Source organism: Doryrhamphus excisus, chromosome 17 (genome assembly GCF_030265055.1).
Source record: "Doryrhamphus excisus isolate RoL2022-K1 chromosome 17, RoL_Dexc_1.0, whole genome shotgun sequence".
NCBI classification, from domain to species: domain Eukaryota; kingdom Metazoa; phylum Chordata; class Actinopteri; order Syngnathiformes; family Syngnathidae; genus Doryrhamphus; species Doryrhamphus excisus.
In genome coordinates, this window is record NC_080482.1 from 12,233,331 (window position 1) to 12,258,757 (window position 25,427).

Sequence of the window (25,427 nt, forward strand, 5' to 3'; positions counted from 1 at the left end):
TTTGTCGATTATGCAGATATTGCTTGTTTATTATTATTGTTTATTCAGCCGATTTGGATCACACAACAAACACCAATTCTCACGATAATTACTTCACACAATGGAATACTGTGGTATCCTGTAACGCACTTTGATTTGGCTTTGATTTGATTTGAACTCAAATAAGACGTACACAAACTAGTCCTTTTAATTTATGGGGCAATTCATAATTACAAAAAACCTACACATTTTTGTGCAATCTGGTCTTACAAACCACTGTGTGTTTTTAGCTCTTTTTTAAATTACTAACCTATTTCTCATTTTTCCTAATGTCAACCAGCGCAATCTCATCATACTATTGATGAGATGTGGGAGATCTTGGCTGAGGTTATTGAGGACCCAATCCTCTGTGAAATCTGGGCATCAAAGGCAATCGCCTTGGAGGTTGATGAGAGCACGGATGTCTCTGTGGCCAGGCAGCTTGATCTGCATGTCCGGTATGGAAGCAGATTTTCATCAAAATCCCACACATCCTGGGTGATATACGTGAATACTAAATACTTTGTTTCCTCTCAGATACCTGGAAAAAGAGGAATGTGTCTTTAATCAGTTCCAAGATCTGTCTGGTGGAAATATTTTAATGGCAGAGCACACACTAATGTGACAGCAGGAGGAAGTCCATGACGCGGGGACTGATGGAGGCGCTGTAATGACATATGATTATACATATCATGTAAAACTGTCTTGCAGGGCGTATGAATGGCATTGTGAAGTAATTTGCAGACACATACCCAAAGATTGTGGCCTGAAAGGACTCATCCAACACACACAAACTAATACCTGTTTTGGAAGGACAAGACCCAGGCTGACATCCTGACTCTGATGGCAATTGGGTTTGATAAGTGGGGGAACCTCTACCCCTGCCTCAGGGCCACTGCATTGCATTGCATTGGTTATCCTGTTTGAAGTGTTGTGAACAGGAGTTGAAATATGCAAAGGGTAAGAGCATCACTTTGAAGAGCAAAACAATATTTTTGCTATTTTGCAATGCAGATCTGACAAAGATTCTATATTTTTTATTATTCCGTTAGCGAAAACGGACCTCCGTGATCGCTTGTGAAAAGAACACCTGGATGCCTGCTTGAAAATCTCCATAAATGGGCCTGACCCTGAAGAGATCCCTTATGATAAGGATTTAGAATATTTTTTTAGGAAGTCCTGTTAAATCCCATGTCCACAGAACGTGTGCAAACTCTGCAGAAAATAATATGAATCCGTAGTACGAGTACAATGTATATAATATATACCAGGGATCTCAAACTCAATTTACTTGGGGGCCACTGGAGCTAGGGTCTGGGTGAGACTGGGCCGCATCAGGTTTTCCAACAAAAAAAAAAAAAACGCATTTATTAAAAACAGAAAAATTAATAAACTTTGCCTTGGTTCCGATTTTCTACAAGAAAAGCTCTGATAAAACATTCCACTGTTCTCAAATATCGTCATTTTTATTTTTCCACACAAAATAAATGAAAATGAAATGTGAATGAATAAATGAAAAATAAATGAACAAATCAAGAATAAAGAAAATCAAGAATAAAGAAAATCAATCAATCAGTAATAAATAAATAAATATAATAATAATAATAATAATAATAAAAACTTAAGAAACCACATATAGTTGGTGGGTAGACAAATTATTTTTTTCAGATTAAAATTAACAAAGCATTATTAGAGCCCTGTAGACATGACAAAACACGAATGTCACATTTATACTCTTTTTATTTACAACATATTACGCAACTGCAGGGTCTTGAGACACATGCTAACTAGCAAACTAGAGAGCTAGCGACCTAAAGGGTAGCCTTCAAGTTATTTCCTTTAAACTTAAATAGCCTAAAACTTACCACTTCCACACGGATAGGGAGGATAACTATTAACAGTTATTTAACCTTTAACATGAACATTAATCAAACGTAATAATTTTTTCTGGGTACATGATACCATACAGCATCCATATCAAACTTGCGCGGGCCGCACTAACATTAAACTTTCATAATCAAGGCGGGGGCCTCAAACTAGTGTCCTGCGGGCCACATTTGGCCCGCGGGCCGCGTGTTTGAGACCCCTGATATATACATACAATGTAAAGTTGTCTCTCATAATAAACAAATGTAAAGTTTTATGCTCAAACTGTTAAAATGTTATGCATCAAACTCCTCCCTTTGTCTTTCCTCTTTACTGAAACATTCATTACAATTACATTTGGCATGGCAAATTATGCAAAATACAAGGAACCACAGACAATTAAAAGTCATTGCGTGATTATGATGGGCTATGCATTCGATGATAGCTACTTTAGTAGTTAAACTTAGTCACATCGCTATCATGTGCGTGTATGTATAACATGGGCTGTGGCTTGCGACGTCGGCCCAGGAAGAGGACGGAATATAATGTAATTCCCCCCCATGCAGTACCTAATCAAGGCAGACTGCACCTTTAAGAAACCAGTGCACCAAGACATAATAGCCGGTCATCATCATAGGATTGCTTCTCAGCTTAAAACTTTGGAAAAAGAGCGTGGGTGTGCTTGTGTAACCTGGCGAGGTCGAGCACTGAGAGGCTGGACCGGCACCAGAGTGTGGGTTAGCTGCTGGAGCACACACGGACAACACATGTTCACCTAGCAGGATGCTCCTCGACCATGGAGGGCGGAACGTGAGCAGAGAAGGTAAGTGGCCAAACCAGCGTGATGGCGGGCCGCTCTCCATCACTGGCATCTTCTTGAGCTATTGTCTCATACGCAAACACGACAAGGGCTAGAGGGTCCTCAGTGAAACGACCTCCAGCCGGTTCGACATCACCATGTAAATGGCAAATGTTAATTGTTAGAGTGTATATGCCATTTCCGATGTAAATTAGCAGCAAGCTAGCACATTTCTTTTAATCCATTTTGTTTATGTGAAATGCAACAGAGAGGTTATTTGTGTCTCATATAAGTCATAAACAGCATGCTTCATTTCTTTATGTTCACTTTTCAAAGTAAAGGCTCTGAAATGGAACACGACTGGAGTCTTTATTGAGAACCTGTTATGCGTCTATTGACCGAACAAGTACAGACAAGAAGTGAAGGTAAGCAGGAGCAGAACAACCCCAATAGTGCCCCGCCCCACTATTTCACAAGCTCGGCATTACACTGATACACTGATAATTAAGGATTATTTTCTTAGTCGATTGATCTGAAGCTTGCCGTTTTGATTAATCGAGCAATTAGTCAGGCCCTAGACGGACCAAATCAAAATGAACCAAACACAGACATTTAGTGGTTTGGTCCAGGACAAATCAGAAAGGAGGTTTCCAAAGTCAAAGCTGATGTATGTGAAAATCTCGTATGGCTTAAGACAGTAGGTCTGTTTTCATGCATGACTAAGGAAGTGTATATTTCAAATGTATATTTTTTAATATTCACATTTGTGAGGCTGAAATCAGATAATATTAAACATTTTAAATCATAATCATTGAATACAATTATCCCTTGCTACATTGCGGTTCGAACATCGCACCCTCACTCTTGCGTTTTTTTCAAAAATGTATTGAATAATAAATGATCACGGTTTCATTGTTGACTATGGCCTTCATGAGTCAATTACTACATTAGTATGTCATGTCAAGGCATGTCCGACATGGCATAGTGAAAAAATTTCTGCCCTCATTCTGTGTGGAAGTGGTGAATTTTTGGCTTCTTACTTTGTACTTTGTTTGAAACCCTTTCTTAAGCTTGGTGGCATGCCAATACATTTTGTGTCTCTACAGTGATGGCTCTAAAATGGTAAAAAAAAATGGTCGAGGGCTCTAAAATGGTTTTTAAAAATGGTAAAAAAAAAACGTATTTAGAAAGTCAAACAGGTTTTCTATGCTCTAAAAATATTCTGTTTATTAGATAATCGATTATTAATCTATTCATCAATTAATTATTGCTGCTCTAACTTAAGCTGAAAACAGATTCCACTTTTGTAGTCTATACTTCTGACAATTTTCCTTCAATTGTTGTCATGTAAACAAACAGAGTCCAAACTCTTGACCAAGTCCCCTGCGTTCAAAGCGCTATGGAGTCACAGCCTAACGTGCTGAACCAGCCCAATAAGGGAACACTGACATGCAGGGAAGAAGTAGTCCTTGCGGCGTCGGCCACTCAACGAAGTCTCTGACAGACAACGCCGCTCTCTGTCACATCTGGAGTGCACGCCAGCTGACCGCCTGGCTTTGCTATTCAGCAGGAAGCAGAGAGAGAGCCAGAGAGAGAGAGAGAGATTGTACTTCCTTAAATTAGCACCAGCATGGAGGGGGAGTTCTTTTCCTCCTCCTGCTGTGTTTTGACTGCAAGGAGTGCACGAGCAACGGACACGGCCACAACATGATCCCGATGCCTCCCCAGGAAAAGGTAAAGCATGGTTGTTTGTCACTCAAACTCCACTGCGCCTGCAGTCATGGTTCTCATGAACACAAAAAGCCATTACGGCAGCTAAGCTCATAAGTTATCTGCAGCTTAAGCCCCTTTTCACCTAACAAGTCCCATTACAATACTTGGAATATATGGATTGTGTTGGGCCTGCAGTGAATGTGAGAGTCTCGCTGAGCTTTGACAAACTAGACTGCATGGCGATAATGCAATGAAGGTATCGCCTCTCAAACTCGAGAGCTGTTATTGACTTTTTGCATCCGCCTCAATGATGATAAAACTCAACGCTCTGAACCACAAATTATCTTAACTGTATCCATTCTTTCACAGGACAGAATGGCAAGCCATGTGCTGACCTCACTACTTTAAAATATCAAAGGAAAAAGTACATTTTCAACAAAAACAAACAACCAGATGGAGTGAAGCTTCTTCCTACGTCTTGGTAGACACACTCAAGATTTTCCAATATATTTCATCGTGGGCATCAATATTGTTGACATGACCTTCAGGCATAGACCAAAGCAATACTTATTTGTTGTAGTAATAACACAAAATGAGACTGTCTTTAAAAGCCTGCACACATCTTTCAACAGAAGTATTAAAATCATTAGTGGCGGCATAACGGTACGCCGCAGTCACGGTTTGGTACGTATCTCAGTTTTAAAGGGCTCACGACAACAAAACATGTTAAATCTTGTTAATTTCACTGTGAAAAATAACATTGAAAGGTAACATTTCCTGTGTTGGATGTATGCTCTAATGTTGAAGTCACCCAGAAGTCCCCATAGACTACAATGCTTTCGGCATTGTTATGGTCCGGTTTTGGTTGTTTGTTTCTTTCTTTCGGCTTTTTCCTGATTACGGAGTTGCCACAGAATTTTTTTTTTTTAGAGACTGTGTAAGGGTGTTCACATTTCCAAAAAACACCATTTGTCATGACAATGCTTCATGAAACTGTGAACTGACCATCGCTCCTCGACTGGGACCATGGAAAAGTATGCCACCTTGGTATTAAGTCATTTCACAATTTTTCTACTCATATACTATGAATCTTAGAATAACAATGTGGGTTTTCAGGCCAATTTCTTTTAATTAAACAACAATTACTGCCAATCTTTGTCAGTTTCAGTAAGTAAATCCATTTTTTTACCACTTCAATTCAATATATTGCAATCAACTAATTTAATTTCTACTACTCTTTTCTACTTTGTGTTTGCTACCGGCCCTGCTTCCACCATATAGACAAAGAGACTCACAAACAGACTCACAAAGGGCTCACACCGGTCATGCCGTTGTTCTATGGAACAAATGCGCTGAAAGTGAACTCTCCTCCTGCCTTTTTGGAGGCGAGCTACGGGGAAAACAGACACATATACATGGCAATATGTTGAGGCCAGCAGATTTACAGAGTTCATTTTCATTTATTGTTTTGTTTATTTATTATCGTCCCAACCTAGTGCCCGTGAGACATTTTTTTTCTGAACGAGGAATCACATTTTAATATCGCAAGGTGTTCTGACACCACTTGTGTTAAATCATACTCGTCACAGCACAATATCAGTGAATAGTATTATTGTGTTACTGTTTCATAGTTATTTATTGGTATGTCTTATTATTTTTATAGTTCTTTTGATACTTCTTTTGATGTCATGAGCGCTTTAAGGTCATGTTTGGGTTCACTTGGGGAACAGTGATGGAAACAAAATGCAAAACACTGACAAATTGGCACTATTTGGACTGTATTTTTTACTAAACAGACACGAATCTAAATCCCAAGGCAGCTACACTTCCTGTCCTTCACTGAGTGTGTACCATGTGGGAAATCGGTATTCCTCTGTACCGTTCCAAATACATGTACCATTCCACCCCTCATTATTAGTATTAGTGACTATTTTTTTGTGATACAAATTATTATATATGAAAGAAACTACAGAAATCTGGCCTGTGATAGAATTACATCATTCTACTGTGATAATGCATGTTGTTGTTGTTGTTGCAAAAGGCTGCAACGCGTAGTCAATGTAATGTAGCATAGTGTAGCTAGCACAGCCACTCCCCTAAGGTACTAATCCTCGCCTCCATGGTGGCCAATGAACTACATTTATTACAAGTATGAACAACAAATAGATCTAGAGACAAAATAATACAACAAGAGCAACTACACTGTGGGCACAGACGTCCACAAACCAGAAATGACGCAATACGTTACTGCATACGTCAGCTACGCCTATCTATACCAGCGTGTGTGAGCTCTCACGCTTCAATATCATTTGACTTGGCGGCATCTAGCTAGCTCAGAGCTACAATTGGCTATTACGTTCATAGGATACATCAATCATCATCCACAGCTTTGGTTTTTAAAGTGTCACTGAACAATGTTGCTCATTTATGATGATAATATTTATGGCTTGTCTTCAAAACAATACTTGTGTGTTGAAGTTGCGCACTTGAAATATGTAGCGTGCACAGCTTTAGTATTTTATAAGTGTTCTATTCAAACATGACACCTGTGTTTAACAACAACAGGAGCACACTGAGTGGAGATGTGCTTTGTAAATAAAGTACAATTAAAATGTTGGCAGTCACATAAAACACAAATTCATCACCTCTACTTTCTTTTTATCAAAGTAGTTTTAATAGTTTAAATATTTATTTTGAACTAAATATATTATTAAACAATTCATTTCCCATGTATTGTTGCTACTCTAAAACAGGCATTAGATTAAATTTGGGATTGTGTCAAATAGTACGAAATATTGTACTTTTGTACTGATAGTCACATAGTACTATCGGACTCAATAGGTCAGGTAAGAAAAGGAGGCATGACATTTCAGTGCATTTAAGTGCTCTCAGCAACTTTGCCATTAAATGAACAGTTTTGCAATGTGCTCAGTTCATACCCTGGTGCTTGTTAAAAATGTTAATTAAATTAACAAATAAATAAGTCATAAAAATTGCTATTTTGCAGACACAGCAGCAGCAGTCTGCCCTCCCATGCAGTCCACCACTAGAGCTTGAAAAAAAATCCTAGGGAAACCCTGTAGTATATTGTGATATACAGTAGAACCTCTACAACCTCGTTTTTTTGTCATTAATTCTACCAAAAAAGGCCAAACAATAACCAGAATGACCGAAAAACAATCAAATTTTCCCTCAACTCAAAAATATTAACAAAAACTACATTTTACTGACAATAATTATACTTTTACAAGAACAAAACAACTTCAACAACAAAATTTGACTTTATATCGCAAAACAGATTTTAGGCCATATCATACATACCTATTTAGTCCTATTGGTCCTTAAAGGCATCATGTAATCATTTGTACTTTACAGATGTAGGTGTTTAAATTGTGCCACTTCTGCTACAAACTTAAATATATCCCATATTAAGAAAAATAACCTGAGCTATCCCATGGGTACATTCATCCTGCATCCTCCAGCCAAAGACTCACTCATCTGCCTGGATCTTATCTGGACGGTTTTATGTGAGGAGCTTGTGAAGATTCTTTAGGTCAATCTGGACAGGTTGAGGTTTCACTACATCACTGTGCTGCACGGGACAATGATGTCACGAATATCATGTGACACTTGTCTCCTGAGACGTATCCTCATTGTCTCACAGCCCACAACCATGCCGGTCAGCGAGCTTTCTCTGGAGACGGCGCCAAGCCTGTGCCGGTGCATGCAAACGCACCACCATCTCCCTCAGACACAAGAAACCGAGCGCCGGCCCACGTTATTGATGCCATCATTACACGGCCGCATCCACCAGCAAAACGCTTTCCGGGTTGGAGGAGGAAATGAGAAGTTTGATGACACTCTCTCCCGGGAGAAAGGCAATTACACACAGTAATGAGAGCACAATTGGCGGAAATGGGCTCACCAAAGACACGTTATTCCACAGACGCTAAAGCTTTGAGAATGCGTGCAAAACAAGACATTGAGCTTGACAAGAACGGTCTTCCTGGGGAAAAACAAAGCTTTATTTTCCCATACCCCATACCGCTGCGATAAATCTACAGTCTAACATGTTTACTAAATCTATGGTGTGATAAAGATGTCACTATACTTCAGAATTTTAACCTCTGGGGTCAAATCTGTTCAAAATAGTCTGTTCCAGGGTCAAACTGTTGCCCTCATAGACCTTTCCGAGCCTGTAGCTGATTTAACCAGTTAAAACAGTACATCACAAAGCAGGAAGAACGCTCAAGTCAGGCCAATAAGGAAGTCCTAACACAAAAAGGGCTTTTATGTTAGTATGTTAGCAGCAGCTTTCTTATTATTATTTGTGCCGCCATATGCCTTTTCCCTCTTCACCCCCTGCATATCCCGTGATCCTATTCCTGTCTTTCTGTCAAGCCAAAAAGTCCAGGCAGATGTCCACCTCACTCTTTCCTTCACCACTGCTGACAACGTGTTTTTTCCATGTGTTGTCTCTTTTTCACCTGTAATGAGCTAAAACCCGCTCCTTGTGAAAAGTAACCAAACATTCCTTTTGTTGACACGTCATTTGTATTGCTTGACATTGATCACAATGCATTGGCAGAAAGGAAGGCAGGATGACCTATGTGCTAAATAGTCTGTGACAGCTCCTAATGGAGTGTCCCACACGCACTAGCCTGCCGGCTGTAGGATAGTATTTACAGATTTTAAAAAAGAGTGACGCGAAGCGGACACAGAGAGAATGACTTGATTCGCTTCGGCAAACGGATGCGAACTTGACACAAATAACCCTCAAACTACAACAAGGAGGACAGAAGCGTTAGTAGAATCTGGCATCATCTCTCACACATACGCACGCACGCACATTCCTAAGCAGCACAATGCTGTGTTGACGCTCAGTTGTCACAAGTGCGCAAACCCAGTAAGAAAGCATGGAAAAGATGAGACGACCCGGAGAAATCACTTACCCTGACAGGGTATCCGCATCTGCTGGAGGCGGCGTGCTTCGCTGTGTCCGACGCCCGGTCAAAGCTTCCAATTCGCGGCCCTCAAGTACTGGCCGTCCCCGCCGGACTCAGGATGATCAAATTCTTGCTAGTTGATGTAAACCGAACTATTTACTTATGGCAAATGGAGCCTTTGCTGCACGCAGACACATCACTTAGTGAGTGACAGCGCCTCGGCCAACCGGAGAGAGCCATTCCAGTCACTTGGACCAATTGAAGCGTCGCTGCGTGGTCGGTGGCGGGTTAACCGGGGAAGTGGGCGGGGCTTAGAAGCCTTCAGTTCGCTTATCCCTCCGCTTGCCATGAACGCCTTTCGGTGTCTCAACACTTCGCCGGTGAATGTCTTTTCTAATTTATTTATCTAAAATGTTAGCTAAAAGTAGATTGCGGACTTGTGAAAAACCCAGAGGAAGTTGGCTGACTGTGACAGGCTTTAACGTTGCCCCTCGACAGAGATCTGCGTATATTTATTTAGTGGTAGCAACACAAACTCTTCACCATGCTTAAGTGTACATGTTTAGAATAGTTGACAACAGGACAATAACACATTATTATGACGTCTAAGTGGCTGCTCTCACTTTCACCTATTCTGCGCATGCGATCAGCGCTTGAAGCGGCCCTATTTTGTCAAGTCAGCGCGGAGGAACACTATGTTGACAGTCAAAAGCGGAAGAGTGACGTCACGGTGGAGGGAGGCGGAGGCGTGTGCGCGTGACAGAGCTGCACGTGCACAGGTTTTGACGTACTTTTACTCTTTCACTTTGGACACGAAACACTCATACTACCACAATACTTACTTTGTTTTTCAACTCAAGAGACGTCAGTATTTTCTTAAAACATATTACAATATTTGCTTTGTTCTTCAACTGAAGTGACGTCTATGCCTTTTTAATTCTCCCCCTTGTTTATCCCTTCCCCTATCCTTTAAAACCTAGGTTCAAGGGGAAGACGTCACTAAGCAATGGGGCACCACTTTATTATCAATACATCATAACCCTTCATGCATGCTGGCTGTAACATAGGCAGATGAGATAATTAAATTGTTCATAATAAATGTTTCCTACCATAAAGTCAATGTTAACTAGCCTACCTCAGAACCCATTTCCTTAAATAAAAGGCACACATTTTTACAAACGGACATTTATTGCAAAAAAATAAACAACTCTAATAAATAATATCCAGCACTGGAACAACATTTTGGAAAAATACAAAATGTGTCAATATGAAATAGAAATAATATAATGCCAACAAATTATCAAGGATCATTTGAAGCTTTAAAAACCACCCTATTTTGGTCTCAGTCTCCTCCTGTCGTTTATGTTCTCTCTCAGATTCTTTTGTAAGAATGTCCAGAATGGCATTTTGTTGCATGTGATTTTTCCATACTGGGATTGCATCTTTTGAATACTCCTGAAGTGCTGTGTGATGTAGCAGAGGGCTAACTTCACTTGTCTCGGCATCTCCTGCAGAAATGACACATATGCCAAAGTAAGTAACATTTATTTATATAGCTCCTTTCACAGACAAAAAAGTCACAAAGTCAATTAAAAATCACAGTACACAGTCAAGAGAGCCCCAAATAAAACAACAGTAGAGACATCAGAAGGCTTTAACAAATAAGAACGATTTAAGCTGGCTTTTAAAAGCATCAACAGGATCTATCAAATGCAGAGAGAGAGGAAGCCGCGGAGCAACAGGCTGGAAAGATCAGTCTTCTCTGGTCTGGAAATGAGTACGTGAAACCATCAGTAGGTTCTGGTCCACAGACCCAAGAGAGCGACCAGTGTTGTAAGCCTGAATGAGATCGCTGATATAAGAAGGAGCCTGACTATGCAACGCTCAAAAAGTGAATTTTTAAATTTCTTAGATAGGAAACTGGCAGCCAATGAAAACTTTTTAGGATGGGGGACATATGTGTTGATTCCAGGAATCAAGTACTGCTTGAGCAATCGAGCCATCAGGCGTTTCTGTTGTATTAGCATTTAGCTGCAGAGAGGTAGCGCTCCACCAATGCTTGATTTCCTCTGAACAGCTTTTCAGGGAGTCTAACTTATGGTTTGAAGGAGCAGGAGATCGATTATAAGAAACATCATTGAACTTTTGGATGATCTTTCCCAAGGGGAGCAAATACAACACAAACGGAGCAGGCTCCAAAACACAACCTTGATGGACTCCACGCAGCTTCCACACAGTTCTGCTGAATCAGACTTTACTTGGTTCAATGCAACACTTAAGCTACGACCAGATAGATAGGAAGCAAACTATTTCCTTCATTCACCCTCGTGTCTTTTCAAGGAATGACTTTCTTCAGGATTCTTGAATGTTTCTTTTCTTAGGATACTGTGTGCTAGGAGTGTTGACATAGTTGATCGTAGGAGTTTGTGAGAGAGACGTAGCGAGAGAGGAGGATTACACTTGTGTGTTTCCTGCTTTACATAAGAAGCTTATGTGATGGGTCTCCATCGCTGAAGTCAGATGGATGTTCCCACTCGCCACATCCTGCCGCTGGGAAGTCCGCTTGGCACCGAGGTCATGGAAATGCCATGACGAGGGAGTCAACATGGAAGCATGAGTGTGTACTCAGTGATGGCTCGAAGTAACCATGCTACATCCTCTTACTAGAGACTTCAGTCAGTACAGAGATTCAACTACTATAAATAATAATGCTCCCTTTTGGTATTTGTTGGTCAGTAAATCCATGATTTGAACAAATGTGTGCATAATGATGAGAGTTGTTTCGCCTAATGAAGCTTAAAGTAACCCAAATATCAGAAATGCTTGAGTCAGGCATATTCACAGTGAAGAAAAAGTACCTTCATGAAGAAAAGGTGCTTTGTAAATTTGGGATTCCTGCTGGATTTTTCGGACTGGACATTGTGGGTCCATTTTTTTCCAGCTCTACACCCTCACAAGGGTACTGGAGGGTACATGAGAATTTGCCTAACCAGTCTACATGTGCTTTGTGAACTTGGAAAAGGCATTCAAGCATCTCCCTGCGCACTACTACGTACCTTCTGGTCTTTGTACGACCAAAGCAGGAGCCTGGTTTGCATTGCCAGCAGGAAATCAAACTTGTTTCCGGTGAACGTTGCCCTCTGCCAAGGCTGCTCTTTGTCACCGATTCTGTTCACAATTTTTATGGACAGAATTTCTAGGTACAGCCAAGGTGTCGAGGGTTCGAGTCTCATATCAGATATTTGCAGACAATGTGGTCGTGGTGGCTTCTTCGGGCTGTGGCCTTTCAGGCTTTACTGGGGCTGTGAAGTGTCTGGGAAGAGACTCAGCACCTCCAAATCCGAGGCTATGGTTCTCGGTTGGAAAAGGATGGAGTGCTCCCTCCGGGTTGTGAATGAGGTCCTGCCCCAGGTAGAGGAGTTCAAGTATCTCAGGGTCTTCTTCATGAGTGAGGCAAGATTGGAGTGTGAGTTCCATAAGCAGATCGGTGCCAGATAGTTACAGTATCTTGCCGTATTTTGATGATTTACAACACTGCGAAACTTCATAGTTCTTCATAGGTGTATCCCAATGACAGCATTCAATCTTAAATTAACTAATTTTCTCATGTTGTAATGAACAGAAAAGGGAAAGAAATGTGTGTTCCTGTTTCACATAAGGATTGTGAATGAAAACATTTCAATAAAAGTGCAGTTCCGCTGTAAAAGGCAGTGTGTCTGCGCCACAATCTGGCGCCCCCTGTTGCAGCATCTGGCTTTGTCAAGCAGCTCACATAGCAAACCAACAGTACTGTTTGTTTTAGACATCACAATAAGCTGGCAGTTGAATAAGATTGATGATTTGAGGTCACAGTGGCTGCATCGTCAATTGCAGCACTTACGCAATCAAGAGGAGGTGCACTTTGCAAAGGCTCAACAACAAATATTAATTGCTCGTGACACATGTGCACATGTGAGCGATGTAGGAGCGAGGAATAACAGAGAGTCAATACAAAATATGAAAAGCAAAACAAATATAGTTTGATATATCAAAATGAACATTCTTATATTGCTTCTCTTTAGAGATTTTAAAATTATATTATTATTATTATTTTCGGCCCTTTGTGTTGAGTTGTGGACTCCTATAGAGCAGCTACACACAATAACCAGCATAAAAAGCTTTCTAGATCTTCCAGAATCAGTACCTATTCCAGCTGTATTTCTTGGGATTTAATGCTTCCTGTGAAAACGGTCTGATTTAATTTATTCCACCCGTTGCCCGCCTCCGTCTCCCAAACTCACCACAGCAAATCAATCTCCTACATCCAACCCTGTCTTCTGCATCTGCCTCTCTCACACCAACTATGAACTACCCTACCCTAGCTCTAAACGCAGCATCCTTCTACCAATATATTCACTGTCTCTCCTCGGGACATGTCCCAACCATCTCAGTCTGGCCTCTCTGACTTTATCTCCAAGGCCTCTAACATGTAATGTCCCTCTGATGTACTCCTTCCTGATCCTATCAATCCTGGTCACTCCCAACAAGAACCTCAGCATCTTCATCTGTTCCACTGTCTATAGACCAAACAACATGGTTTTGTATACATTTCCTTTCATTTTAGCTGAAACTCTCACCTATCACACCTGACACTTTTCTCCACCCGTTCTGTCCTCCTGCACAGGCTTCTTCACCTCGTTTTTACAGTTTCCATTGTTCTGAACCGTTGACCCCAAGTGTCAATGGTGTTAACTATGTTTACAAGGACAAAGACTGGAAATTTGTTTCATTTTGACTGAGTGAGAATACCAGACTGCAATGTGGTGTTGCAGTGTTGCAGTTGGTGTTGGTAAAACCATCTTCTGTTATGAATCCCCTTCCTGATTGTTTGAGGCATCCAAAACCAAGCTTGTCCAGAGAAGAAACAGTGAGCGCTACTACCAGTTGTGTCATGCCAACAGTAAAGCATCCTGAAATCATTCATGTGTGGGGTTGCTTCTCAGCCAAAGGAGTGGGCTCCCTCACAAAAGAACACAACCATGCATCAATGATACCAAAACAACCTCCCAAAGCAACTTCTCTCAAGTCCAAGAACAGTTTAATGATGAACAATGCTTTTTCACAAGTCTATCATGATAACTAGTTGGTTTGGGGAACAACATAACAGCTAACAAAAACATCTACAAACATTGAAGCAGCAAATTTGGTGAAGACCAAAACGACTTCATACCCCTTCCTGTACCCTCTGCTCCTCAGATGCAAACATCCTAAGGTCTCAAAGACCAAGCACCAAACCTGGGGGGACAGAGCCTACTCTATTGCTGCCCACTCCCTTTGGAACTCACTTCCGCCACACATCCATGACAGTGTTGACCTGAGCCACCTTATTATGCCAACTTAGGATGACACTGATATTCTTGGTGGACTGTTTTTCTCAATTTAAAATTTGAGACAAAGCTGTCAATTTTTTTCAGTTTACATCAACATTTAGTATCAGTTGGGTTTTAAGTAACATTCAACATTTGAAATAGTTTCTTGTAAACTTCTATTTCTTTCCACTTCAGTATGGCCCTAATGCTAATGCTAATGCTAACTATAGTTGTAGAATGTGCTGCAACCACAAATGGCACCCAGGCCGGACTTTGGATGTAGAAAATGTGGCATCTTTGAGAACAGAAAAGGATCTTTCTAACACCGAACGCTAGCAGATAGCCGGAACTTAATGCATGTTTGTTTATCCAAAAGTGAGACTTAAGCTGTGCTGTGTTGCTGCTTCTCATGAGGGTCGTGACCTCGCCATTTGGGACGTGTGGACAGATTAGTGTTGTCATCTGGACACACACACGAGCTGGTGTTAGTCCATTTCATATAATGACTATACTGGTCATCACGTGTACACATACAGAAAACACTCTTTTATGTAATAAAGGTCCAATTTGGGGCTGCACGGTGGTTGAGTGGTTAGCGCACAGACCTCACAGCTAGGAGACATGAGTTCAATTCCACCCTCGGCCATCTCTGTGTGGAGTTTGCATGTTCTCCCCGTGGGTTTTCTCCGGGTACTCCGGTTTCCTCCCACATTCCAAAAACATGCTAGGTTAATTGGCGACTCCAAATTGTCCATAGGTATGAATGTGAGTGTGAATGGTTGTTTGTCTATATGTGCCCTGTGATTGGCTGGCCACCAGTCCAGGGTGTACCTTGCCTCTCGCCCGAAGACACCTGGGATAGGCTCCAGTGTACCTGCAACCCTAGTGAGGATAAGCGATATAGGAAATGGATGGATTAAATGATTATCAGACCGGAATCTTTCCATGGTGTCCCGACTCTAAAAAGAAAGTACCCCCCCCCCCCCCCCCCCAACCACAGGTACTCCGGTTTCCTCCCACATTCCAAAAACATGCTAGGTTAATTGGTGACTCCAAATTGTCCATAGGTATGAATGTGAGTGTGAATGGTTGTTTGTCTATATGTGCCCTGTGATTGGCTGGTGACCAGTCCAGGGTGTACCTTGCCTCTCGCCCGAAGACAGCTGGGATAGGCTCCAGCACCGCCGCGACCCTCGTGAGGATAAGTGGTAGAAAATGAATGAATGAATGAAAGGTCTAATTTGATCAAGAAGACTACTTTGAGTGGGCTTATCGCCTTACTCACAAAGGCCGCTAGAGGGTGTGATTTCAGAAAAAGTGGAAAGTAGTTGAATAATAAAGTAGAAAAAGGCATAAGTCTAGTTTATATTGAGGGTTCTCGCCCTAAAATAATATTTTTGGTAAGATGAGGTCATCACACAACCTGGAAGCGAGTGTAAACTGGTGAAACATGAGCCTCCCACTGTCCATACAACGTTACTTTAATTGTCTGTGTTTTCTACGTCATTTTAGTATGAGCTACTCTTAAACCGAATAATGTCTCAACTGTTATATAACTATATATTATTTCACTTTTCGCCCCCCCCCCTTTTTCCTCTTTCATTTCCTTTCGAAGCCTCACATTGCAATAATGAGCAATTAGCTGCAATTTAGTCATAATAGCATGCTAACCAGCAGGTGAGCAATTACTTTGACGCCATCTCGCTGTATTTATCATTCAGCTGTGTGTGACAGAGAGCGTCATGTGGGTGCACAGGCTTGTCGCCGCAGTGACCTGCAGCTCCTTCTGCACTCTGCTTCCATAGCATCCCTGTGGCTGCCTAGCAACACACTGTGTCCATGGCAACGGCGCCAACAAACGCCCCCTCTCCTCTCCAGCCTGAACCCCTCAATTACGACTAAAGTGTGGCAATCACATACAACATCGCCACTGAGCTAGTGATGGGACGTAGGTGTGTCGGGGGTGGGGTGGGGGTCATGTGGTTCCTCATTGCAATCAGGCAAAGCTAATTTGAGTGTCTCTGTGTGTGTCCGTCACTCAGGTGTGGGTTATTCATCCATCTATATTCTATGCTGCTTATCCTCAATAGGGTCGCAGGGTATGCTGGAGCCTATCCCAGCTGACTTCGGGCGGGGTAAATCTGGACTGGTGGCCAGCCAATCACAGGGCACATATAGACAAACAACCATTCACACTCACATTCATACCTATGGACAATTTGGAGTCGCCAATTAACCTAGCATGTTTTTGGAAAGTGGGAGGAAACCGGAATAGCCGTAAACAACCACTTGTCCACCGTGCAGCCTGGTGGGGGTTATATTGGGTCAATCCTAAATTCAACAGTGATTGCGTTGAGTACGACCTATAGACTCACTGGACACTTCATTAGGTACACATTAGGTACTCTTTAACTGCTTCACATGGTCCCCCCTCCCTCTAACCTCTATACAGCAACCTTGGGTGTCCTGAAAGGCGCTTTTAAATAAAATGTATTATTATTATTATTATTATTATTATTACAATATACTGGCACCCAGTACAGTGAGTTGACCATATTTAACAACACTGCAGAATATAATACGATTAAAGGTTAACACTGTAAAAAAAACATTAGTTGTGATGCTACTGTGTCTTCATGAAGTGGCAGTTGAAGTTGTAGCAAAACAAGTCAGCCGCTAGAGGGAGACAAGGCTCCATAAATGGCAAAACTCACGCAGTGTCAACAACTGTCCTGTAGAGGGCGCTTGGTGTCCGCTGCTTCGATCGCACTGCAGGGCAAGAAGTCCTCAAAGGCAAACCTCAATGACATGGAAATGAAAGAAGAAACATTTGACGTTAACCTCTTGTAATCTGCATGGTCACACGTGACGTCATATTTAATGCTTTATTTAACTCCGCTGAGTCCGTCACACTTGGTCACATTTATCAATCGTTTTTATTCATTTGCACATATAGGCGAGGTTGTTTTTTTGTTTTTAGCATTGTTTGATTTTGTTAAAATAAATGCAACATACAATTAAAATCAACCAAAATAATGTAATTAATCAACACTTAACATTTAGTAAGGCGGACCTTGATTATGAAAAGGGAATTATTAATTCTCTTTTTTTAATAATTCTTACCACTCACTTCATTAGATGCAAAAAAGAGCTGTATCAAATGTAAGAAAGAAAGAAATAACCCAAATATTCACGTGGTTGAAAATACACTGCAGCTCTTTTATTACTCTTTATTATTATTTATATAACCCAATCAAAATATTACACACATCTGTAAGACAGTGAATGTCTAGGGTTGTCATAAAAATCATCTGAAGATGTGCTGCAAATTTGGTCTGGTTAAAATGTGGAATATATTTATGATTATTGGTGGAATTTTAAAGGAATCGTGGTGAGTAAGAATTGAAAACAAAAAGGCACATTTGACAGTCAGTTATTAAAGGTTGATGCGATATTCTATATATCTATATGATATAAATATTGTATAATATGGTTCATGGGGGGCAGATTAAAACCACCGTATAGTTGATTTCCGCTTCCTCTTTTTGGCGCCATTTCTTCACCTCCTTCCCAAAAATTCTTTAGCCTCCTTCATCCTTCATCCTTCATCCTCCTCCTCTTCTTCTTGGTGAACAGAAGCTCTTTTCTGCTCGCTGGATTCTCGCCTGTTCCTAGAATCCACCAAAAAAAAAAGCCCGTCTCACTTTTAATTTATGTGCATATTAATTGCTGCCATTGTAACTTCCATCGTGGGATACAGCATGCAAATGCACCACGCATGTGTGTGTGTGTGTGTGTGTGTGTGTGCACGCGCACATGAACTGTTCTTTCATAGCAAATAAGGCATGAATGAACCCTTCTTGGTATTTATTTATTGTATTATTTACTGCTTATTATTGTTGTTTTAATGTGCAGGACGAATCATCATTTATTTGTATTTTTTATCTGTATTAAATATATTTTTCAAGCTGATTGTCGAATAAGAAAAAGGCGAATGACATTCAATTTACAAATGATCCTCCAAAAATATGTGATTATTTTCCTATAGTCAGTTTGCAGTGAAGGCAATATTTGATTTATCTTTTCCTTTTTTGTCCCTATTTTGTCCGTATTTCCCTTCAAGTGTTGCACCCGAGGAATCATTTTTCTCAGAACTTTGAGGTCGAATGATAAATAAATGAACACAATAATGAAGTACATAATAGGTCAATCAATCTTCTTTGATTACACATTAAATGTTAAGGTTTGAATACAATATTCGGTTACTTCAAGTCTTCTCAGCTCTCAATTTGAGCTCAATATCAAAATATCTTTTATGGAAAGCAGTGTGTTAAATGTCAGGAAAAAAAACACACTCTTGCAAGAACACGTATGTAAATTTCTTAAAAGGGTCCAGGAATATTTAATGACTAAAAAATAAAGCAAATTTTAAAAAATAGAGTCAGATAATTATTTCAATTTGAATACTTTGAATGTAAAAAGATGATTTATACGGAAGACAAAGTGGTGAATTAAAATGGAATCAACTTTTAATGAACGTGAACAATGTGAGGCCTTTCTGGCATTTCAAATGTCAAAAACGCATATGGTTTCATTTTCACCTCAACAACATGTTTTTAAAACCCATAAAAATCACTGGAAAGGAATAAAAACAATAACGATACTCACTGCGCATGTGCACGCCAATAAACCATGACTAATTAATTTAGCATCATCAAGAAGCAGATATCTTACACACCCCTTAACAACAAACCTAAAATGTTCTTTTTCTAGTCATTTTTATTCAGTGGCCTGTAATTATACTTTTTCTAATTCTATATTTAAAAGTAAAACATTCATTTTGACGGAAGGGCCACTTCAAGTATTCTAATTTCAATTAAAATGATATTTTGTCTTTTTTTCTACCAACATTTTCAAGGGAAAAAAAAGGTTCGTGCAGAAGGTGAGAGGAGGAGGTGTTGATCCAATATTCAATGATTTAATCCACGTCTTAAAGCATCTTCCATTGCACATACAAATATGATCATCTTCAAAAAAGAGCAAAGATTGGATGAAATCAAATGTTCCTTTAAGGCCAGTGGAGCACATAAAAAAACCCTTTCCCTGCGGCGACGACATGTTTTCTATCTCATTAGCATATATGCAAATGACTTTCTAATTGCGGCTGTAATGACTCTGAGGCGTGGGAGATTTTTCACGCCGCCATGTTTGCAGTGGAGTGGATGCGACGTGCTTTGCAGGGATGCTCTTTCCTCACAAAAGATCTTTTTTTTTTCTTTTGAGTTTTTTTTTTTTTAACCAAGTCTTGCACGAGCTGCACGTGGTGTGCAGGCCACGTGCGTCCCTCTTGGTTCTCCCGCCCAAAAGACGAGAGGCGAGGATGGATGCTTCCCGGAGGAGGTGAGTGTGGATGCAAAAAGGAAGGAAGAAGGACGTTGGACTCATTTGTGACGTTAGAGAAAACATTATATTGACATGTGACGTTTTATTGAGCACCTTTGCTTATCACTGCTTCCTGCTTAATGATCTGTTTAGTGTGTGTGTGTGTGTGTGTGTGTGTGTGTGTCTGTGTGTGTGTGTTGGCCCCCACTTAGTGCCAAACAATGTGGTCCATTTTAGGTGGACAAAAGCAGAGAAGCTTTGCAGAGCACATCCCATGACACTGGGACACTGCAGCATTGGGACGGTGTGTGTGTGTGTGTGTGTGTGTGTGTGTGTGTGTGTGTGTGTGTGTGTGTGTGTGTGTGAAGGACAACAGGTTTCAGGATCTCAGGTGTTTGCTTTGTTAGTCTTAACGTGACTTTGACTTGTGTATCTGGCGAGTCATCAAGTCGATGCTTGTCCAAACCTCTGCCGAGGAGGCCCCGAGACCGAAACGCTGAACTTGATTTATTTTTGTTTTTTCCCTTTTGCTTATTAAACATGCCTTTATTACTGAAGCTTTCTATAAAACTCTATTAACTCTACTAAGAAATGAATTTTTGGACATGTTGAATAGAAAACAAACATTCTCAAATTAAATACTATAGTAACATTCAAATTTAAGCTTCATTTTATTGTATTTTTTTTTGCTGCAGGACAATAAAAACAAGCTGCGAGTCACATACGGTCCCCAGGCCGCACTTTGGACACTCCTGTAATCACACCTGACTCGAGACTGCTGAAAAACAAAAGCCCTTTTTCAATGAAGATGTATGTGACGCCATTAGAGAGCAGCCTCATTGTCATTTATTTCATTTACATTTCTCTTTTATTATGGATCATTTCAGCCTATCCTTAAATAACAGTGACAAAAACAATGATTATCATTTATTATTAATACTGTCTGTCACAGACTATTTCATGCCATTTCCCTAAAAATAGTAAAATATGAGTTTTATAGTTAAATGGGCGAGACTAGAACAGGAAGCTGTACAAAATCATCACTTCGTCCTGCAGTGCAATCACTCCTGTTGCCACCTCCTGAAAATGGTCTCCATACTGTGATGAAAACCTCCTTGCCATCTTGTCAAAGTGGCGTTGATCCTGTCAACGTCTGCATTTAAAAATAAGGGACGTTTTTTGAAGAAGAAAAAAATGCTATACTGGAGATCATTTTTTGGAGGGGGATTAAAGTTTTAACACGTGAATTTGAGTGTGACGAGTATAAGGCTAAACTCCTCATCCAAATTTCCAGACCAGTTTAAAATATTGCATTAATTTCCATTTTGCACTGTTGGATCCATCCAACCCAAATGAAGGTTGCTACGGGTGCCGAGTGAAGTCCAATAACCATCAGAAGCATCTGCAAGAGGGTTTAAGAAGAACAAAAGGAACCAAAGTTTCACCTCCCTCAATGCCACAAAACTGCCCGTGTTGAATTAGCATCAGAGCACCAAATATGGGACATTGAAAGATTCATTTTCTGATGAGAAAAAAATTAACCTCAACGGTCCTGATGGCTTCCGACGTTACTGGTACGACAAGGAGATCCCACCTGATGTTTTCCACACGGCAAGGTGGAGGGGGCGCCATCATGATCTGAGACGCTTTTTCCTTCAATGGAACAATGGAGCTTCAGGTTGTGCAGGGGCATCAAACGGCAAATGGCTACGTGGTAATGGTGCAGGGGGCATCATGACTGAAGGCCCTTGTCTACATGGTGATGACTGGCTTTTTCAACAGGACAACACTGCAGTTCGTAATGGCCGCCTGACAAAGGACTTCCAGAGGAATAACTTCTCTCTTTTGGACCACCCTACGTGTTCCCCTGATTTAAATCTAAATCCAATGGAGAACATCTGGGGATGAGTGGCAAAGGAAATTTACGAAAATGGACATCAGTTCCAGAGAGCGGATGCCCTCTGTGATGCCATCTTCACACCTGGAGCAACTTAGCCTCCTGGAAACACTGGCATCAAGCATGCCCAGACCAATTTTAGAGGCAATTAACATGAAAGTGTTAAACTTTTGATCAGCTGATGAGCAGCCTATTTCACTTTAATGCTTGTTTGCAATAAATTGTTAATCAATATATTTTTTTATCTAACTCTCAAAATTTTGATCAGGAGTGTTCAGGAGCCTACCAAGAAAAACTAGACTTGCAATGATTGGAGGATTTTCATGCAAGTGACTCAAGTTTTTGAATTGCGTCAGGAAAGATTTAGCTCAATATCAAACGAACATATTTGTGCATAAGCCAAAGTCGTGATCATTCTGACATTCTGACATTCTTGACGTTCCATCACAGCACACAAAATAAATCAAACAGTCAAACCACGGTGTTCGTACAAGTCAGTTTTCATATGATTTCGGTTTCTGTCTCAAAATTTCCAAAATTTTGCCTCAATTCCTACATAGGTTATCGTACAATATTGCACATAACACACCATCCTACCATGAAATCCAACATTTTTTTATTTGGTGCATGTCACGGTTCGGCATGTCTGGATGCAGAGAGCAGGACCGAATGCAGGTAAAAATATTTATTCTTGCAATAATTGCAGCAGCAGGAAAAAGGCAACTCAGATAGCAGAAGGACAAACTATAATGATCCCACAAAGGGAGAAGCGCACACCTGAACTAAATAGAGAGGACAAATTAGGGACAGTTGTGTGGGTGGCTATGGCAACGAAGGCAGACGAGGCAAAACAGGAAGTCCAATACAAAATAAGTGTCCAAAACGGAAACCAAAAGCCCAGACAGGGAACATAGACAAACTGTCACACAGGAACCCACACAGGGCGTGACAATGCAACTGCTAAATAGACTAGCCATGGGGCCAAAGAAAGTTGCTTGTGCTAGCACTTTGATAAATAAGATGAGAAATTGACTTGAATACAGTCTCGCCAATCTCGCATGTAGAGAAACGGTAGCAGAAATTGACGTTTGCATCAGAGTTTATTGGAAAACACATGGCAGATAATTATAAGCAGCTGGTGGCAAACCTGCTGAAGTCCTACAAAGCCCTTGGCTGCAATATGTCACAGAAGATACACTTTCTGCATTCCCATCTAGATTTCTTTCCATTGAAGTGTGGAGAAGTGAGTGATGAGCACGGGGTACGATCCCACCAGGACATTACAGCTATGGAGAAAAGACATCAAGGAAAATGGAATCCATCTATGCTTGCTGATTACTGTTGGAATGTTGTCAGGGATGACCCTGCTGCTGAGAATAAGAGACAAGCCAATAAGCATCGTTCAGATACTGAAAAAGGGAACTTTGTTGTTTTAAGTGATACTTTAGCTTGTTTTTCATAAGATATTCATCCATCTGATGTCTTAGGATATTTCAAAATATTATTTTTAAGCAAAAATGCCTACATCTATTATATAAACAGATGCAATTTTATGTAAAACAATATCATGAAATATATTCATTACAGGGCGGCACGGCGGTCTAGTGGTTAGCGCACAGACCTTACAGCTAGGAGACCAGGGTTCAATTCCACCCTCGGCCATATCTGTGTGGAGTTTGCATGTTCTCCCCGTGCATGCGTGGGTTTTCTCCGGTTTCCTCCCACATTCCAAAAACATGCTAGGTTAATTGGCCACTCCAAATTGTCCATAGATATGAATGTGAGTGGGTGTACCCCGCCTCTCACCCATAGACAGCTGGGATAGGCTCCAGCATCCCCCGCGACCCTCGTGAGGAAAAAGTGGTAGAAAATAAATGAATGAATAATCAATACATTAGCTAACCAACACAGTTAAAAATAAATGGGATTTAGCCACTTTTATCTCAGAAGCATTTTGAGTCTAAACATTTGTAGACCAGTGTTATAAATGAGTGATTCTTGATGTGGACCTCCCGTACATCCTAGCGAGATTAAATTCAGTTGTGTTTATACTTTCTTCATCAAAGTGCTGGCACTCGCAACTTTCTCAGGGCCCCATGGCAGGTTATTTAGCAGTCACACCTCATGCAAAAGTGAGTCAGCAATGTGCCGGGTGCTTTGTTTGGGGAATCGATTTGTGCAAACGTACTAGTTTGTCATGTGCAATATACTACAAAAACTATTTTGACAAAAACAGATGTTTGACTGTAATCAATCTGCTGCTAACATGCTAACATTTGAATAGCTTTTAAGTTCAATGACATGTTTTGTTGTGTAAAATGTTATAAAAGTGATGTTTATTTGCCAAAAATGAGGCCTTCTGGTGTTGTAGTTTAACTTGTAAAATGTCCCCCCCCAAAAAATCAGCATGTGTGTGCAGGAATGTCCCACGGGCACTAATGAACAAGTCTCCCGGTCCATCTCCACGCTGGTGTTCCCATGCAGCATGAGGGACGAGGAGAGGGACGTGGGATAATGGGGTTGAGGAGGGTGAGGTGGGTTTGTGTGTGTGTGTGTGTGCTGGATGCTGCACACTGCCTATTGTGGTCTCCAGCCGCCCCCTCCCTCCCCCGAGCCCATTAACCACCTCCGAGCGCTCCCCTTTCCCAAGAGGGACTCGGGGCCGGCCGCCTGCCTGGCCCGCCAGTGTCGGTAACCTGGCATCGGCAAGGGCGCGCACACAGAGGCGCCATTTAGAGGGCCAGCTCCAGGAAAGCATCCAAAATGTGTGAAGAAAGGAAAGCGGAGGCCAGGACATTGGCGAGGCAGGGAGAGAGAGCCCCCCGACAACAAAGTTAGGGGGGGCTGACAAAGTTGTCTCTTTGGCAGTCGCGCCTCCTATTGAAGCAGTAATTTATTCAAAGGAGATTTTTATCCCCGCCATGTGATTCTTATGATAATCCAGTGGAGCACACCTCCTCTTTGGACTCTTGTCTGCGGGCCCGGGCTCGGCGCGGACACTAAAAACTGATTTGCACGGTGCCCGTCGCCCCACAACGCCCCCCACCCAAACCCTCCCAGCCTGTTCCCGGCCACATTCCTGGACTCCTGCGTGCATCCCACGCACAAAAAGAGCGCGCTGCACGTGCACACTTGATCCGTGAGGCGCGTGAGGGCCTGAGGGGCGGCGGAGGGGCTTGCTGTCTTATGAATACCACCAGATTACACCTACACATGGACGTATTTAGACACTGTTAGCGCCTCTGAAAATTCCCATACTCAAGTACAAATTCCTCGTAGCTCCGCAGTCTCCACTTTGTTGTTTCTTGTTCTTGCCTTACCAGAAATACAGCAGAGCCTTGTTGTTTTTAGTGCCAAATCTGCAGTAGTCAGGCTCTTTTTACACACCAAATATATCATAACTGAAAGAAAACCACTCGTGAGAAAACACTTTGGTGACGAAGGCAAGGAAAAACGTC

The 25,427-nt window shown here is 41.3% G+C and overlaps 1 protein-coding gene and 1 long non-coding RNA gene across 9 annotated transcripts in view; both read right to left on the bottom strand.

Moving 5' to 3' along the window:
* mef2d (myocyte enhancer factor 2d) overlaps window positions 1-9,568 on the bottom strand; it is a 97,211-nt gene extending 87,643 nt beyond the window's left edge. For 3 of the 6 annotated variants that reach the window (XM_058053758.1, XM_058053757.1, XM_058053759.1), the window contains exon 1: window positions 9,349-9,566. The gene's annotated coding sequence lies outside the window, so the exon portion shown is untranslated. Of the gene's footprint in view, window positions 1-9,348 lie in introns of all 6 variants that reach the window. The other 3 variants (XM_058053756.1, XM_058053754.1, XM_058053755.1) reach the window with 2 other exon arrangements.
* Window positions 9,569-10,555: 987 nt separating this feature from the next.
* Window positions 10,556-25,427, bottom strand: part of LOC131105477 (uncharacterized) — a 47,093-nt gene continuing 32,221 nt past the window's right edge. For 2 of the 3 annotated variants that reach the window (XR_009119942.1, XR_009119943.1), the window contains 2 exons: window positions 17,405-18,361; window positions 10,556-10,850 (listed from right to left, as the gene is read on the bottom strand). This is a non-coding gene — a long non-coding RNA (uncharacterized LOC131105477). The remainder of the gene's footprint in view (window positions 10,851-17,404; window positions 18,362-25,427) is intronic. The other variant, XR_009119944.1, reaches the window with a different exon arrangement.